Here is a 17,315-nt window from a genome sequence, read left to right as displayed (position 1 = left end):
ATGACATTTTTCATTTATTGATCCAATGAAAATCTAGGTATAAGTGATGCATCCAACCTATTTGATAATCATGCTATTGAAATTTCTCTTTGGCCAGGTTTAGTTACTTCTTGTAATGTTGGGTTACATGATGAGTACTATCAAATTCTTGATAGTAGGGTCAAGGGATAGGCAACTCTCAAACAATACTATTCCAAACCAGCGATGATGGTAGTTTTGATATTCTCTATTCTCTGAAAAGATGCATTTTGCCACTACATACATAATATTTTTTGGGGGGGGGGTATTTTTTTTCTTTTTCCTTCAGAAATATTTATTGCATGCTTGAAAGAACTCAGTATATTCAAATAGTTGTTACATTTCTCCTTATGTGATTGTTTCATTAGATTGTGCTATATATCAATGTTCCAAAATAGCCTATCACACTATGAAGACTAAATTCTAAAATTTGTCAAAAAGATTTCTTTCTTTCTTTCTTTCTTTCTTTCTTTCTTTCTTTCTTTCTTTCTTTCTTTCTTTCTTTCTTTCTTTCTTCTTCCTTCCTTCCTTCCTTCCTTCCTTCCTTCTTTCTTTCTTTCTTTCTTTCTTTCTTTCTTCTCCAACCACAAACTTATATTTGGAAGAATATCATGTTCCTAACGAAAAAACTATGTTACATACCAACTACGTAGTACAGTGTTGCCCTAGTTGAATTAAGAAGCAAAGACAATTGAAAAACATTTCCCAAAATTTCCAGATAATTTATAGAACCTTAGTATACTATCATTTCCATGGATTACCAAAGGGACCATGTCATAATTAGTTGGCTTTGACCCGAGTTACATAATATTGAGAGGGAAATATATTAGATAAAAGTAAAGTAAAGGTACCATCTCCTTCAAGCTCCTGGTGATATAATGAATATGCCTGTGCAGCCTTTTTTTGAGGGGGGGAGGAACAATATGGAAATGATTTTCCGCTTCCACCTTTTGGAATTATTATTATTTACTTCCTTTCTATTCTACAATACTCATATTGCCTTGAAGTCTTCCATCCAAATAATTGCCTGCCCTGATTTTGCTTACTTCTGAGCCCAGCAAGATGGGGCAAGTGTTATCACCTGCTGATGTCCATATGTAAGAGATGGAATTTTTTATAATTTCTGTCAAATTTACATGTGACATTTTGAATATATGCATATGTGAGTGTGGGCACTTGAGAAAGGAGTGTGATTATTGTACAGATGTATGTGTGTGTGTGTGTGTATGTATGAGTAATAAATAAATTATTCTGGCTAAATCTATTTTATATTTACATTTTATAAACTATTTCAACACCAGTACTGCAAAAATTGTTTCTCTTTCTTTTATTGGTGTAATTTTATGTAGGTTATATAATCTTCAGTAAATATGCAGTGTTATTTATGTTCTCCACAAAACCTACCTTTGAAAAGTGGAACACTTGGTTGATATTTTACAACCCATGGTGTGCTTTTATTTAACGATGGGATCCATGCTGAGAGCATAGAGAGTTATATCCCAAATTAAATGCAAACAAAACAGCAGGATGTTGATACAACTGTGATTTCCATGGGAAGTAGTTAGGACGTTAATGTGCCCTTCTTGGAACTTGGGTAGAAATTCTCTGGTGACTCCAATTTCTGCTCCATAGATCTGAAAGACAACACATCTTGACTAGCTTTTTTGACACCAGGTTGCTAGCACCATAAAGATTAGAAGAATCAAAGGCTTTGTTCTTCACTAAAATGAAGAGGTTTTATTTAAAAAGAAAGAAAGAAGAGAGACAGAAAAAGAAACAAATGCCAATAAACTTATCTATCAATAGTTTATTTAATTTAGAGCAGTGTTGTCATCGGTTTAAATGTATATGTTATGGTTAATGTCAAGCAATATTTTGCTAGTAATTGTGTCTGCTTATCAAACTGAAATAGTTCAATCTATTCTTAAGACATTCAGGCATAAAGCTAGAAACTATAGCAGGTGAACGAATATGCAGGCATATGCTTTGTGTTATGTTTTCAATTTAGAACTTAATTGAGGAGTTACTATAAAAGGTAAGATAACTAGTCAAGCTAAGTCTGAAACATTCACATTTGGTAAATCAAAGCAACTGCATACCCTTCTTCATATTTCTATCTGCTGTAGATGCAATTCTGATGCAAAACAAGTGGATTCGAGAATCTTAAATCTATTTAAGTTTTACATTTCTCTGAACCTGGTGCTGCAGCTATTGGCTTAAACTAACCCCAAAACTAATACAAATTTTAGCATAATCTATGCTAAATTTCAGAATTTGGCCAAAACATGTTAAGAATGTTACCCTTCATGAAAAAATGCATTAAATATTATTTCGTGGGTTTTTTTAAAAAATAACCGAGAGCATGACAGCACAGTTATGAATGAGCACTGCAAATGTGAAACTGATGTAGATTGGAAAGAATGTGTTTTTATCCATCTCTGGGGATATTTTCTTTAAGAAAGTGGGACTTCTTCTCTCCCTTAGGCAGAATTGCTCAGTGGAGCATGATGGGAATATCCAGGAAGTCACTGCTAGTTTTGAATAAGAATATCATGTTTGAGGTGCATACATCTGGAGAACCACATGATGGCACTAAAGGGTTCTCTATCTCCTAGCTGCTGTGCCATCACCAGAGTTTTGCAACCAAATATGGAGTGGCTACTTTTGCATATTATTATGGTTCATTGCACTTATCAGCCAAATAGTCAGTGGATTTAGCACTTTTATCCACCTATTGAGTCCTTCCCAAGGACCTGGAATAGGCAGATATGGATGTTTGATGGAATTAAAGGTATTGCCACAGGATATAATCTGTGAGTCGTATTATTATTAGAAGAAGAGAGTGAAACTTTTTTCTCATCAATTTTTTGTGGGCTCCTAGAGACGTCAGTGACAGGAGCTGTGGTGGTGCAAAGGTTAGAATGCAATATTGCAGGCTAATTCAGCTTACTGCCAGGGGTTTGACTCTGAGCGGCTCAAGGTTGACTCAGCCTTCCATCCTTGTGAGGTTGGTAAAATGAGGACCCGGATTGTTGGGGGCAATAGGCTGACTCTGTAAACCTCTTACAGAGTGCTATAAAGCACTACGAAGCAGTATATAGCTACTGCTATTGCTATTTCTAAACAGTTCTACACACACACTTATTAAATATACAGGCAAATCCAAATGTTGGCTTCAAATACAAGATGAAAGTCATGACTCCAAGACATCTTATATAGATTAGTGATTAAGGTGCTAAAGTAGGAATGGACAGACCCAGGTTCTGATTCAATGGAAGTTAGAAGCATGGAAATTCAATGGTGGATTTGGGCCCAGTCAATTGCAGTTCAGCCTACCTCATAGAATTGTTGCTGTGAGGCAAAATTGGAGAAGGGAGTGTTATGTGTGCCAATTTGGCTTCTCAAAGGCAGAGTATAAATCAGTTGTCCATATATATAAATACACATACATATAACATACAGAAACACACACACACACACACACACCCTAAAAACAAGGAAAAAGAGAAAATAATGAAATACATTAGAAATTTATTTCTTTTTTCTTTTTTTCAGTGTATTTATTTTTGGGAGTGTCTGTGAGTACAAATATAAGCAGCAGATGTAGAATTATTTATTTCTATAGATAATTCTCTCTCTCCCTCCTTCCCTCTTTCTCTCTCTGTCTCTCTGTCTCTGTCTGTCTGTCTGTCTGTCTCTCTCTCTCTCTCTCTCACACACACACACACACACACAAACATAGTGCCACTATATACTATATATTTTCCTAAGACTTAGATTTTTTACAACCCCTGGTAAGCCCCAATTATGGGAGGAAGCTAACTGCTTCCATCATCTGTCTATCGGCTCGTCACAAGAGTCCATCACAACAGAAACCCAATATTTTTACTGTTGCCTTTGTTATATTTGTGTTTTTTTTATTTGTGCTGATAAATAAATAAAGGGAGACTAGTATAGATCTATTTCAAGCTAAATGAGAGCTAAATAGCTTGAAATAGATCTATACTAGTCTCCCTTTATTTATTTATCAGCACAAATAAAACACACACACACACACACACACACACACACACATATACATCATTGGAAAATGCTTTCTCAAAGTTTTATTAACTGAGAAAATAATAATGATCAAGACGATAAAATAGGATCATATTTATATTGAACTAAAGCCAGCAAGGGAATGTGTGGGCCTCCATCTCTGATTTGATAGTCAGAAGTATAAATGACTATAAAGGCATCAGGGACGGTGAGGGAGAGGAGCATTAGAAGGAAAAAAGAAAGCCCAGCTTCTGTTTTCAGAAATTTCTCTCTCCCCTCCCCTCCAATTTTTTATTTTTTACTTTTTTTAAAAAGAGGCTGACTGAATTACCCTCTTGTCTACTGAAACTCTCTTAGTTTAATTCCCAGAGGCCTCAGTGACACCTAGGGCAGCCTGATCAACTGCAGCATTCTACATTGCTAACCTCAGCTGACAAACTGATTATGAATTTAGCAGATGTTCCAGAATAGAATGGGTCTGTTTTCTCCTTATTTAAAAAGCAAATATGCTTAAAACAATACAATTTTACTGTGAAAAATGAAGATCTCTCCAGTGGGACCTGATCCACATATATAAGTCAGAGTAGCCGAATAAGCTAATTCATTTTAACAGAAACTAAATTATCACCTTGGGACTTCATTTTGTGTATGCCTATTTACATATAGCATGGAGATGCAAGCTTTGGAATGCTTTATTCTGATTTTTTTCTTCTTCTTTTTCTTATATTGTTTGCCAAATACAAATCTAGAATGATCTAGATATGTCTAAATAGAAGGAAGTCACCCTCAACATTCTCAACAGCAGGAAGGTCCTAGAACCACATCATCTTTTTGCTTGCCTGAGCAGCGGCATTAACAAAGATTATATTATAAATAGTGGGCCCAATCCAGCTAAAGTTAATAGTGATGAAAAAACATGAAGCCAGCATTTCAGTCAAAATTTGAACCAGCTAAATACAGAATAACATCCTCAGTCCTGTTTGCTTTATGAAAAACAGGTTTAAATGGATTTACTCATACTTATTTATTTATTTATATGCCACCTTTGTTATTTTTATGACTAACTCAAAATGATGAACATACCTAATACTCCTATGATAGCAGTACTCCAGTATTTGAGGAATTGCAGCAAGGAAGAGGGGGTCAATTTATTTTCCAAAGCACCAGAAGGCAAGACGAGAAGCAATTGATGGAAACTAATCAAAGAAAGAAGCAACCTGGAATTAGGGAGAAACTTCGTAACAGTGGGAACAAATAATGATTAGAATGCCTTCCCTTCAGAAGTTGTAGGTGCTTCATTACTGGTTTTTAAGAAAAGACTGGACAGCCACCTGTCTGAAATAGTATAGGTGCTTGAGCAAGGAGTTGGACTAGAAGACCTCTAAGTTCCCTTCCAATTCTATTCTGATTAATTGATCCTTCATCCACTACTAGTACAACAATCCTTAGAAGTAAATTGGGTTGAGAGAGAATGACCCAAAGTCACCCAGCCACATTTTGTGGCTAAAGTGGGACTAGAACTGACAGTCTCCCAGTTGATACCTGATGCTTTAACCACTAGGCCAAACTAGCATATCTTACTTGCTGTCAGACATATTGGCTTTTGCATATAGCCTTCTTTTTTTAAATTAGTCAAGATTTATTGGTAAATTATTTATTTGTTGGATTTATATCCTTCGTTTCCTCCAGCAGCTCAAGACAGCATATTCAGTATTCATTTTCCATTTTTACCCTAGAAATTCTGTGAGATGAACTGGGCATAATATAATTTTACCCCTTTTCCTTTTGTTTTAAAGAAACATGTACACTCATCTCTCAGATTGAAATAATTTGTGTGTCTTATACACTAGAATTACATTTGTTTTGATTTGTATTGTAAGAAAACTGGCTGACCAGCTAATAAGGACCGAATTCAAAAAGACTTTTGTCAACTCATATTACCAATATCAAATACTATATATGCAACCTTCAAATAATCATTTACAGCTTACTGTATATCCTACACTGTTGTAGGAGATGACCAGGTTGAATCTGAGTGAAGGATCAAGCACGTTATCAGTCCCAAATCCCTTCACGCCCACAAGAGATCTAAGACCAGCCCATCTTGAATTCCATAGACCTTTACCTACCACAGATTTGCTTTGACCTTTAGTAGTTCAGATTCTTGTAGAGAGCTGGAATTTGCAATAAATCTTTATATTGATTTGAACTGCCTGAATTTCCTGATATCCCCACACTTGACAACTGTATATGCCAGAGACATAAGAAACCAGGGAAGTTTGGTATCATTAACCACTTAGAATTGGTCTGATAAATTCATACTCTCAGTTCACTTATTTGGCATTCAACCCTATCATATGAACTGTCAGCTCAGATTTCCATTAATCAGGTTTTCATACTGGAGGCAAATACAAAGCCTGCACTGATTGTTATGAACCAGAATTGCATCTGTGTCCCTTTTACATTATGATTCTAAATAAAACATGGAAATTAAAGCTCAGTAAGTGGGATTGCGATCCCAGCTTCATATTCATACATATGGAGAGGTTTTATTTAGTCTAACTAATGTAAAATAGTGGTATATAAAATAAAAGTGATTTTAATTGTTGGATTTAGAAAGCTCCAGTGGCAATATGATCTATAATTGACAAGCCCACTAGCACTTAAGAATAATGTAATCATTACTACATTAGAAATGCAACTTTATACTGCCAACATAAAAGGATTTATTGTATGTAAATTTTGACAGAGAACTGACTTCGACAGAGAACTGACTAAAACTAAAAATGGCTCTATGAAATTTGTTCGGTTCATATTGATGCTGATGACTTATAAATGTTTACCTTATGATTTATTATTATTCAAACTTTGCAGATGCTTTGTCATCAGGCAAACATAGCCATGTCTTAGGAAGAGAAAAAAATGAGGAAGAGAGAGAGTGAATGGATAGGGAAAAGGAACAAAACCAGTCCGATTCTAGAGAGAGGCCTCTTTATAGACCATCTGAATCCACTTACATGTAAATTACTTGTCTCTATGAATTAAGGTGAAGGTTATGAAAGAACTGCTTTTCTATGTTTACTGTAGGATTTTTGACAGTCTCTTTCCTCTTTCAAGTAAATTTGGCTTAAGTCCATAGTCAGTACAGTTTTAAGTAAACTCCTCTTTTGTTACGTTAACAAGGTTATAACATCACGGAGGCAGATTTCCAGGCGCATGAATTGAGACCTAAGAATGCTGGCTAAGAGGGATAATTAAAACCTTAGGGTGGGAGAGTTTAAAATATCAAGTAAAATTGGATAAAAGACTAATTGTCCACAGCAACATAATGCACATTTCTAAATACCTGTGAAAAGAAGTAAATAGTAGTAGCCTTTGTAATGCTCATTCAAGCATTTCAAATAGATTGAAGTGACTATCCTTTTGGCCACAGATTTTTTTTTAGAAAAAGCCTAAGGTTATATTTGTTTTAGGACTCAGTAATTTATATATATTTCATATTTTTAATTTAAATCCGGATTTATGAAACCATTCGATATTTTATGTTGCAGGAGTGTAAGTCTAAGATGGAGGTAAGAATAAAAGAAAACTGGTTGCTTCATGCTTTGTCAATTTTTCTCCTCATAACTTAAACATGGGGAGGGGAGGGGTTACATACTTTTGTTGACCTTCTAGAAGATGACATACAGTCAGGCAAGATGATGCATTACTGCAGTTTAAAAAACACACACTAGAATGAGTTGTAATGGCAGCTTGTACTGTGAAAGCCCATTTGTTATTCATTAAGAAAGCCAGAGTGAGGTTACGGGGCTGGTCTCATAGTGGGCTTTGAAACTTAAGGTCACTCTACTCTTAATATTTTAGTAGCATGGACAGCCATTCATTCTTTGTAAGAGCTTTGGCATTTGTACACATTTCAGTAGTTTATAAGTATCATTTCAATTCAGAACAATTATAAAAAAATATTAGCATTTGTTTAGGAGGGTTTTAAAAATACAATAACACAACACTCAAATTAATGAACAGTATTTCTTACCACTGCATTTCTGTCTATTGGATAAAGGTAAAAGTAAAGATTTCCCTTGCACATATGTGTTACTCATTCTCGACTCTAGGGATGGTGCTTATCTCCGTTTCAAAGAGCCAACACTGTCCAAAGGCATCTCCATGGTTTGGCAGGACTAAATGCCGAGGGCACACAAAACACTGTTCCCTTCCCACCAAAGGTGCTTCCTACTTGCATTTTACATGGTTTTGAACTGATGGGTTGGCAGAAGCTGGGACAAGTAATAAGAACTCACTCCGTTACGTAGGACTAGGGATTTGAACCGTTGAACTGCCGACCTTTCTGATCAACAAGCTCAGCATCTTAGCTACTGCGCCACTGCGTCCCAGATAGACATATATTAAGCCCACATGCATATATATCTATACAGTAACAACTATTTTTTCCTATAAGAAGCCACACTTGAAAAGAGGAATGTGTGGGAATATAATAGCATTCCAGATCCTGCCCAAACATTTAGTGCACCAAAAATGAGAAAATGAATTTTTAGAGTAAAGAATATGGTTATTTAAAAGGAATTTAAATTTTAGGGAATAATAAACATTAAGGGGAACATGCTTCTTATCCTGTCCACTTATTGTATGGAGATAAATTCTCATGACATCACATTTTAAGATATGGGATAATATTGGATCATGGGTTTATATGAACCAGTCAATGGGGCAGAGCCCAATAGTGTTTCTTTCCCTTTCTAGCACACCACTACTCCTAAAAGCTGCAAGATCACTCCTCGTTATTTCTATGGCAACCTGAAACTGCGACTGTGTTTGTTTTTCCAGCTGTACTTAACAACTACCGTCCAGTCTCCAACCTCCCCTTTATTGGGAAGGTTGTTGAGAAGGTGGTGGCCTACCAGCTCCAGCGGTCCTTGGAGGAAGCCGATTACCTGGACCCCTTCCAGTCCGGCTTCAGACCTGGTTACAGCACAGAAACCGCTTTGGTCGCATTGACCGATGATCTCTGGAGAGCCAGGGATGGAGGCCATGCCTCCATCTTGGTTCTCCTCGACCTCTCGGCGGCTTTCGATACCATCGACCATGGTATCCTTCTGCTACGACTGCGGGAGGTGGGGGTGGGAGGCACTGTTTTGCAGTGGTTCTCCTCCTACCTCTCGGACAGGTCGCAGTCGGTGTTGGTCGGGGGTCAGAGATCGACCACGAGGCCCCTATCATATGGGGTGCCGCAGGGGTCGGTCCTGTCCCCCGTACTATTTAACATCTACATGAAACCGCTGGGCGAGATCATTCGGAGGCACGGGATAAGATACCACCAATATGCGGACGATACGCAGCTGTATCTGTCCGCCCCGTGCCAACTCAATGAAGCGGTGGACGTGATGAGCCGGGGTCTTGAAGCCATTAGGGACTGGATGCGGGCTAACAAGCTTGTACTCAACCCAGAAAAGACCGAGTGGCTGTTGTGTTTCCCTCCCAAAAATTTGGTTAGTGTTCCAACGCTCAGGCTGGGGGGCCAAAATTTACACCCCTCAGACAGGGTTCGCAACTTGGGAGTCCTCCTGGATCCACAGCTGACCTTTGATCACCACCTGTCGGCTGTGACCAGGGGGGCATTTGCCCAGGTTCGCCTGGTGCGCCAGTTGCGACCCTACCTGAATCGGGAGGCTCTCACAACAGTCACTTGCGCCCTCGTGACCTCTAGGCTGGAATACTGCAACGTGCTCTACATGGGGCTGCCCTTGAAGAGCATCCGGCGGCTTCAGCTAGTCCAGAATGCGGCCGCGCGAGTGATCGTGGGTGCACCTCGGTTCGCCCACATAACACCTATCCTCCGCGAGCTGCACTGGCTACCTGTTGATCTCCGTGTGCGCTTCAAGGTGCTTCTTACTACCTATAAAGCCCTTCATGGTAGTGGATCTGCGTACTTGGGAGACCGCCTCCTGCCAATTACCTCCTCTCGACCCATAAGATCCCACAGATTAGGCCTCCTCCGAGTGCCATCTGCCAGCCAGTGCCGGCTGGCAACTACGCGGAGGAGAGCCTTTTCTGTAGCAGCTCCGACCCTCTGGAACGATCTCCCCGTGGAGATTCGTACCCTCACCACCCTTCAGACCTTCCGCACAGCCCTCAAGATCTGGCTATCCCGCCAGGCCTGGGGGTAAAGACCATAGTTTGCCCCCGCCCGAATGTTGAATGAATGTTGTTTGATTTTAACTATATACTGTGTTTTTATGTTATTGTACGTCTTCCCCCCCCCATAAGTTGTTAGCCGCCCTGAGTCCCCTCAGGGAAAAGGGCGGCCTATAAATAAACGCAACTCAACTCAACTTTAAATAGGTATTTGTATACTTTAACTATCATTGCATAGGTTGCTTTAGATGAAAGTGGCCTACAGTTTTTGTAAAGAAATAATAAGTTAAGTAGATGTTATTAATGGTTATGAATTTAGCATACAGTTTAGGTGTGAGTCAAGAACTTATAATTTATTTCTATTTAAACATAACACTCCTTTGAAGTACTGTGCAAACATAATTTCAGTTCTGACCAGCTAAAACTGACCTAGGTTAAAGCTGGATAGGAGAAAGAAGTTGAGCTGCATATAGTGCTTCGGTCACAAATGAATGGGAAAAAGTTCAAATAAAGCATAAGTATAGATTTTTTTTGTTACCGCAGAATATGCAGTAATTAATTCAATAATTGAATGAAATCAGTTATTCATTGGGGAAATACTGACAAAATTCCAGGATGGAATGGCATTTGTGCTGGAAGAGGTAAAATTGTTAATTTTTTTAAAAAGCAAGTTATTGTTTCCATAAAGGGGAACAAAAAACCCAGTCTTTTTTTCTGAAACTATTTGGAATTATTTTGCTCCATAGTGTTAAAAAAAAGCAGAAGTAAAGAGTAAATACAAAATTTTATTGCATGCAATAAATAGTGATTGCCTACTCGAGGGATGATTTTATTAACACAACATTGTGTTTCTATCCAAAAGCATAGTTAGGGTATAAATGGTAATGCTATATTTTTTGTTCCTTAATTAGTTACTTAATTTTTATATAACACTCTGCCGTCCTTTGATAATAATATCAACATTAAAAATGAGTTTGCAATTATAGAAAAAACACAGAACAATAAAATAGCATTTTGGTAACAACAGGAGGAGAGTGTAAAATAATATGAATTGATACTTAATTTTTTTAACTGATGTCAGTAGCAGAGTTAGTTTCCTTGTGAAAGATCTTTTGGATGACTATTGGAAGAAGTGAAAGTAGAGAAATAAAGTAATGCTAGAGTTCTTGATTTTAAAGAAAACTCAAATTGAGAATGTTCAACCTTACTAAAGGACTTTAATCAATCAATCAAGATTTATTTAAGACTCAAGACCAAATACACTCCAAAAACTCAAAGAAACCATTTAAAAAATGGGAATATGAGTGCAAGTTGAGGAGGAATTCCTAAAACAAGATATACCAAATGAAAAGTTCCAAATAATTCCAATTTAGAGAAAAATTGAAACTCATAGAATTGTGGAGTTGGAAGGATTCAGCTAGTCCAACCTTTTGCAATGTGCAGGAAAACCAATTCAACCATCCTTGACAGGTGAGTGTCCAGAGATGGAGAATGCACAATAGGTAGATTGTTCAACCATTGTATAGTTTGTATTGCAAGAAAGTTTTCAGATTTTTAAACAAAAACTATATAGCTATTATTTAGTACTCTTATTTATATGGCTAATAGCAGTAGAAACCAATGTACTTTCACAAAAAGTTTAGGGAAGAGGATCGAGAGGAAAGCAGATATAGAAATGGAAAAAGGGCAAGGTTAGAAATGAAAAGTTAGTCTGAAATTGTAGAGTGAATGCTGGAAAAATGAAATTCTAAAAGAAGCTGAAATTAACAAAGAATTATTCTTCTTCTCCTCCTCTTCCTCCTCCTCCTCCTCCTCCTCCTCCTCCTCCTCCTCCTCCTCCTCTTCCTCCTCCTCCCCCCTCCTCCTCCCCCCTCCTTCTCCTCCTCCTCCTCCTTATTCCCACTTCCTACTTCTCTTTTACAACTTTGGATGTTAAGGGAGATACAAACAATGTTAGTAATAACAAAAAGGGTTTTCCTAGATAATTTCAGAGGAGAGGAAATAAAAGAATTAACCAGGGGATGGGTTCCTGCCAGTTCTAACCTCTTCTATGGAAGAGGTTCCACAAATCTACCATACTGTTTAGTTCCAGCTCCCTCCCCCTGTCTGTCCCCCCTGCCTGCCACTCACTGATTGGCTGGCTCACCAACTGTTCCACCCACCTCTAAGAGTCCTATCTAAGCCTTAAAGTCTTAAAACTGTCAAGTTTGAATGTCTCTGGGTTTTTTTTCCCTAAAGGGTTAGGGGTGCAAGGGCCTTGTAGCTTGAGAGCTTTAAGACTTGCACACTTCAATGCCAGAGTTCCTAAGCCAACATGAATGGAGGAGGAATTCTAGGACTTGAAGTCCACAAGTCTTAAAGCTGTCAAGTTTGAACACCCCTGGGTTTTTTTTTCTAAATGGTTAGGGGTGCAAGGGTCTTGTAACTTGACAGCTTTAAGACTTGCACACTTCAACACCAGTGTTTCTGAGCCAACATTTTGGTTGCTAAGCAAGAGCGTTGTTAAGTGAGTTTCACCACATTTTACAAGTTGGCCACGCCCACCAAGTCACATGAAGGCCAAGCCACTCCTACTTGGTCACATGGCTGGCAAGCCACTCCCACCCCGGTCACATGGCTGGCAAGCCATTCCCACAAAGCAGGCCACACCTACAGAAGAGGTTCTAAAATTTTTTGAAACCCACCACTGGAAAATGTAACAATGTTAATAAATCACATATTAGATCAGGCAATTTCCTTGCTAGATTGGAATGCTGCCACATTGTATATTCTTAACTTCAATGACATTAAACAAGGTACTTCATAGCATTTGATTAGCAAACAAATATGGATAGATGGCATGCCAATTAAATATATTTATAGTTGTTTTAAATCATAGCCAACATGTGCTCATCAATTGTTCGTTGTCATACTGGAGAGAAGAGTACAGAGGCATTGACACAATAATGTATTGCTCCAATTCTGTATGATGGATGTTGGCTGTCTGTTTTTTTCAGACTTTCATTACCCAACCTGATAACATCATCAATGCTAGAAAGAAGTGAAGTTTGTTCTCTGTTTATATACCAATTTCAATTATATAGTAGACCTAAATTGCTTTAAACTGTGTGTGTGGGGGGGAGTTGAATGTCCAAATTAGCAATACATCCATTAGAATTATTGCAAATGATAACCAAAGTCAGTTTTTACAGAAAATATAATAAAATGATCATTTGTGCTGATTTGTTGTTTTACCATTGGTTGTTTAGATTTGGTGTAGATGTTCTCCAGATGTTCTTCAAAGGAATTTTCTTGTTACTTAATGGCATTGGCAGGTATGAAACAATGGGCAGAAGCAGATGTCCCACAGCAATGTTAGTATTTTGCCTGAAAAAGCCTACATATTCTGTATATAGTTTTTAATAGTGTGGTCTCATTCAGATATTGGAAGTGTCTTCATACTATGCCAATTCTATTTTATGAAAGTTTACTCACCTGAGGTTCAAAAACCAACTCTTGGTTTTCAGGAATAAAATAAAGACTTTCTAAGACTTTTATTAGTTTCAGTTAGTTGTAAATGAATCAAATTGTTTTAGGGTGACATTTTAAGTAAATAACTTGTGATGTTAGTCATGGTTAGCTGTTGGCAAATGAGAAGAACAAAACTATCTTTCAAATAGTTACTTTTTCCCCCTTTTTTGCTACTGAGAAGCAGAGAAAAATGGCAAGTTCCAAAGGAACATAGGGAATCTGTCAGAAAACAAAGCCAGCCTTTGTAAATCTAGTTCAGGATTAAGTGCAGTTTTCTAATATTTCCCACAAAATTCTCTATGTCCTGCTCTACCACAGATATAGCAAGAGCTGTTTTATTCTATATGTCTGTGTTTGTACACATTTTGCTATCAGATGAATGGGTGATATGAGTCTTAACACTCCCATTAGCTTATTTATAGAAATGCTTCATAAAAAGAATATTCAACAGCTTTGTAATAACTCTCTAATTATATCTAATATATTTAGAAATCTGTAGCTAGATTTTAACTGCATGACCAGATTTTCTAAGCATAGGTGAGTGCAATCATACTACTGGCTGATGTTCAAATTTTGTAGTATTTGGCAGTATAGTAATCTGTGTATCCAGTGGATAGGCAGTCATTTAATATTGCACTGAGTAAATATTGAATCATTTAATCATCATAAACTACCCTCTGCAGTGATGATCACTAAGATTATTTTACCTGTGAAAAAGTCAGCAGAACTTCAAGGTATCCTTGATACAAATGTCTCCTTAAGACACTGTTTCTCAACCTTGCTAAGTTTAAAATATATGTACTTAAGCTTTCAAATTCAGAAGTTAGTTCTAGAAAGAGAGCTAATATATTAAAGAAATCTTAGAACACATTAAAGTATATTCAAAAATTTGGAATTTCTATGTTTGTGAAGCACATTGAATCAATGATGCATAGAATGGCACAAAAGATGGTTATGTGTTAGAAATGTACTTCTGTACCAGATAACAGATACAATAGCTAGTTGGATCTTATGTGTTGATTCTTAGTCTTTGAACTGCCTCTTTATCAGACAAAGGAAAGACAGGACAGTATGATCACATTTGGTCAAGATTCAGTCTGTTGCTTCAAAACTGAGTTGTATTAACTTTCAGATGCCTACAAATTGTTGTCTTTTTTCTCTTTTTTGTTATTCTATATTTAAATTTCTTTTGCTTGCTGTTGTATATCTATTAGTGTAGTACAGATAATCCTTGACTTTCAACCCTTTGTTTAGTGACCATATGAAGATGTAACACCACTGAATAAAGTGACTTATAATAGGTTCTCACAGTTATGACCCAGGCAGCATCCCCAGGGCCATGTGATCAATATTGGAGTGCTTGATAACCCACATGTATTTACAACCATTGGAGCATCCTAGAGTCATTTGTGATCTTTCCAGCCAACTTCCAACAAGCAAAGTCAATGAGGGTAGATGGATTTGCTGAATGACACTATGATTCATTTATAATCAGTGGTGGGATTCAAATAATTTAACAACCAGTTCTCTGCCCTAATGATTTATTCCAACAACCAGTTCACCAAACTGCTCAGAAACTTAACAACCTGTTCTCCTGAAGTGGTGCAAACTGGCTGAATACCACCACTGCTTACAATTGCAGTGATTTGCTTAACAACCACAACAAAAAAAGGTTGTAAAATTGGGTGTGACTCTCTTCCAGATTGTTGGGAACAATATGCTGATTCTGTAAACCGCTTAGAGAGTACTTTAAAAGCACTGTAAGGCGGTATATAAGTTTAGGTGCTATTGCTATTAACAATTTTAAGTGCATAGCAGTGGGAATTCTGGTTTCAGCTGTGGTTGTAAATTGAGCATTACCTGTAAAATACAAAAAGAAATAGAATAACTAACCTTAAAAAGTTTAAACCAATGTTTCAAATGTTTTTATTTGATTGTTTCAGATAAACTGTCTCTCTGTATGCTTGTATTTAAAGGACTCTGTATATGTGTATTCATACATACTGTATATACCTCTGTGCATGTCTCTCTGTATATCTATAGACCCAGACACACATTTTTACATTCTGAAAGTTTCAGAGATCATTATGGAGATGTAATCAGAGATGAGTGATTAAACATTTCAGGATATGTTCTTCTGGCAGATGTTCAAACAACCCAAGAACTGGGAAAATGAGAAAAGTACAATGAAATGCAAAGTATTTAAAGACAATTCAGTATCAACATAATTCACAATTTCTACTTTATCATATCCTGAACATTATCTCTGTGCCTGTCATGAGCTCAAAATACCCATTTGAAAAGCCAAGTCTCAGGAGGTGGTGAATGGGGGTGGCCAAGAGGTCAAGAGCTATCAGCCCCAGATTCTACATGCCAAAGTTCTCCCTTTATCCAAGCTGCTGGAAATGTGAGATCTGACTTTGAACTCGATGGTAATTCTAGATGCTGAACTGTTAAGAGGTCAAACAAGCTGACAGATTTCATTGAAGACAAGCTTCTGATTAAATGGACTTAGCGGTAAGGAGCTACATTCATGTCACAGTTGGGCAAAGACAGATGTGCAAATGAGCGATCAAATTTAACAGCAGATCCTGTAAAGAGCTAGCTAATCTGCCAGAAGAGTGTCTGTCTCTTTTCTTAAGACAAGTATATCAGCTCATAAAAACACAATTGAACATAACAGCAGAAAAAGCCGAGGGATCCTCTCTTCACAAGTGAAGCTCCAGAGGCATATTTCCTTTGGTACTGTATCCTTTTCTGACCACTCTGTAGGAAGTCCTCATCAACGAAAGTTCATAGGAAGCAAATGGTATCCTGCTGTATAGCTTACTCACCTTCTCGATTAGGAAAAGTGATTATTTGTGTTGAATAGCTTCATACTTTTCCCAAAGGAGGAAACATGTGACTGAGGAACATTCAGCAGAAGGGTTAAAATTTCATTATTCATTTTTCTCATTCTTCTGTGCTCCGTCCTCCATGCTCCAGGTTTCACTCCAAGTTCATCAATGCGCCTTCCTAACAATACATTTGTTTGTGAATTTTACTGGATAGTCAAAGGAAAAGACGATTATGTAAATGGAATCTGTCATCTGTCATCTTCTTTATAAGCTAACAAGGCAGCCATGGTACTATGTGAAAGTGGGATTGCATGGATTGCGGTAATGATGGTAATAGTAAAAATGCACAACTTGTTGGCTACTGCTTAAATAATAGCATATCTAAGTCACTAATATCCCGGTTTATATGCTGAGAAAGTATTAATGGGATTAAGGAAATGAAATTCCTATAAATAAATAAGAAAAGACCTCACTGAACTCCTAAAACAGTGGTTCCCAAACTTGGCAACTTTAAGACTTGTGGACTTCAACTCCCAGAATTCTCGAGGCAGCTCTGCTGGCTGGAGAATTCTGGGAGTTGAAGTCCACAAGTCTTAAAGTTGCCAAGTTTGGAAACCACTGTCCTAAAACATGCATAGGAAAAACTATTCTGGATTAAGCAGCTGGTGGCTAACTCACATCTATAACAAGATGAAGAGTGTTTACAACAGAGGTAGGAAGGAAGGAAACTAAACCTCAAATTGCACAAAATAATTT

The 17,315-nt window shown here is 37.4% G+C and overlaps 1 protein-coding gene across 2 annotated transcripts in view; it reads left to right on the top strand.

Annotated features, from left to right (window-relative positions):
• Window positions 1-17,315, top strand: part of ERC2 (ELKS/RAB6-interacting/CAST family member 2) — a 439,036-nt gene that overhangs the window by 336,875 nt on the left and 84,846 nt on the right. The window lies entirely within an intron of this gene.

This window comes from Thamnophis elegans, chromosome 2 (assembly GCF_009769535.1).
Source record: "Thamnophis elegans isolate rThaEle1 chromosome 2, rThaEle1.pri, whole genome shotgun sequence".
NCBI lineage: Eukaryota > Metazoa > Chordata > Lepidosauria > Squamata > Colubridae > Thamnophis > Thamnophis elegans.
The sequence above is the reverse complement of the archived record's forward strand: the minus strand, read 5'-3'. Positions and strand labels throughout refer to the sequence as shown.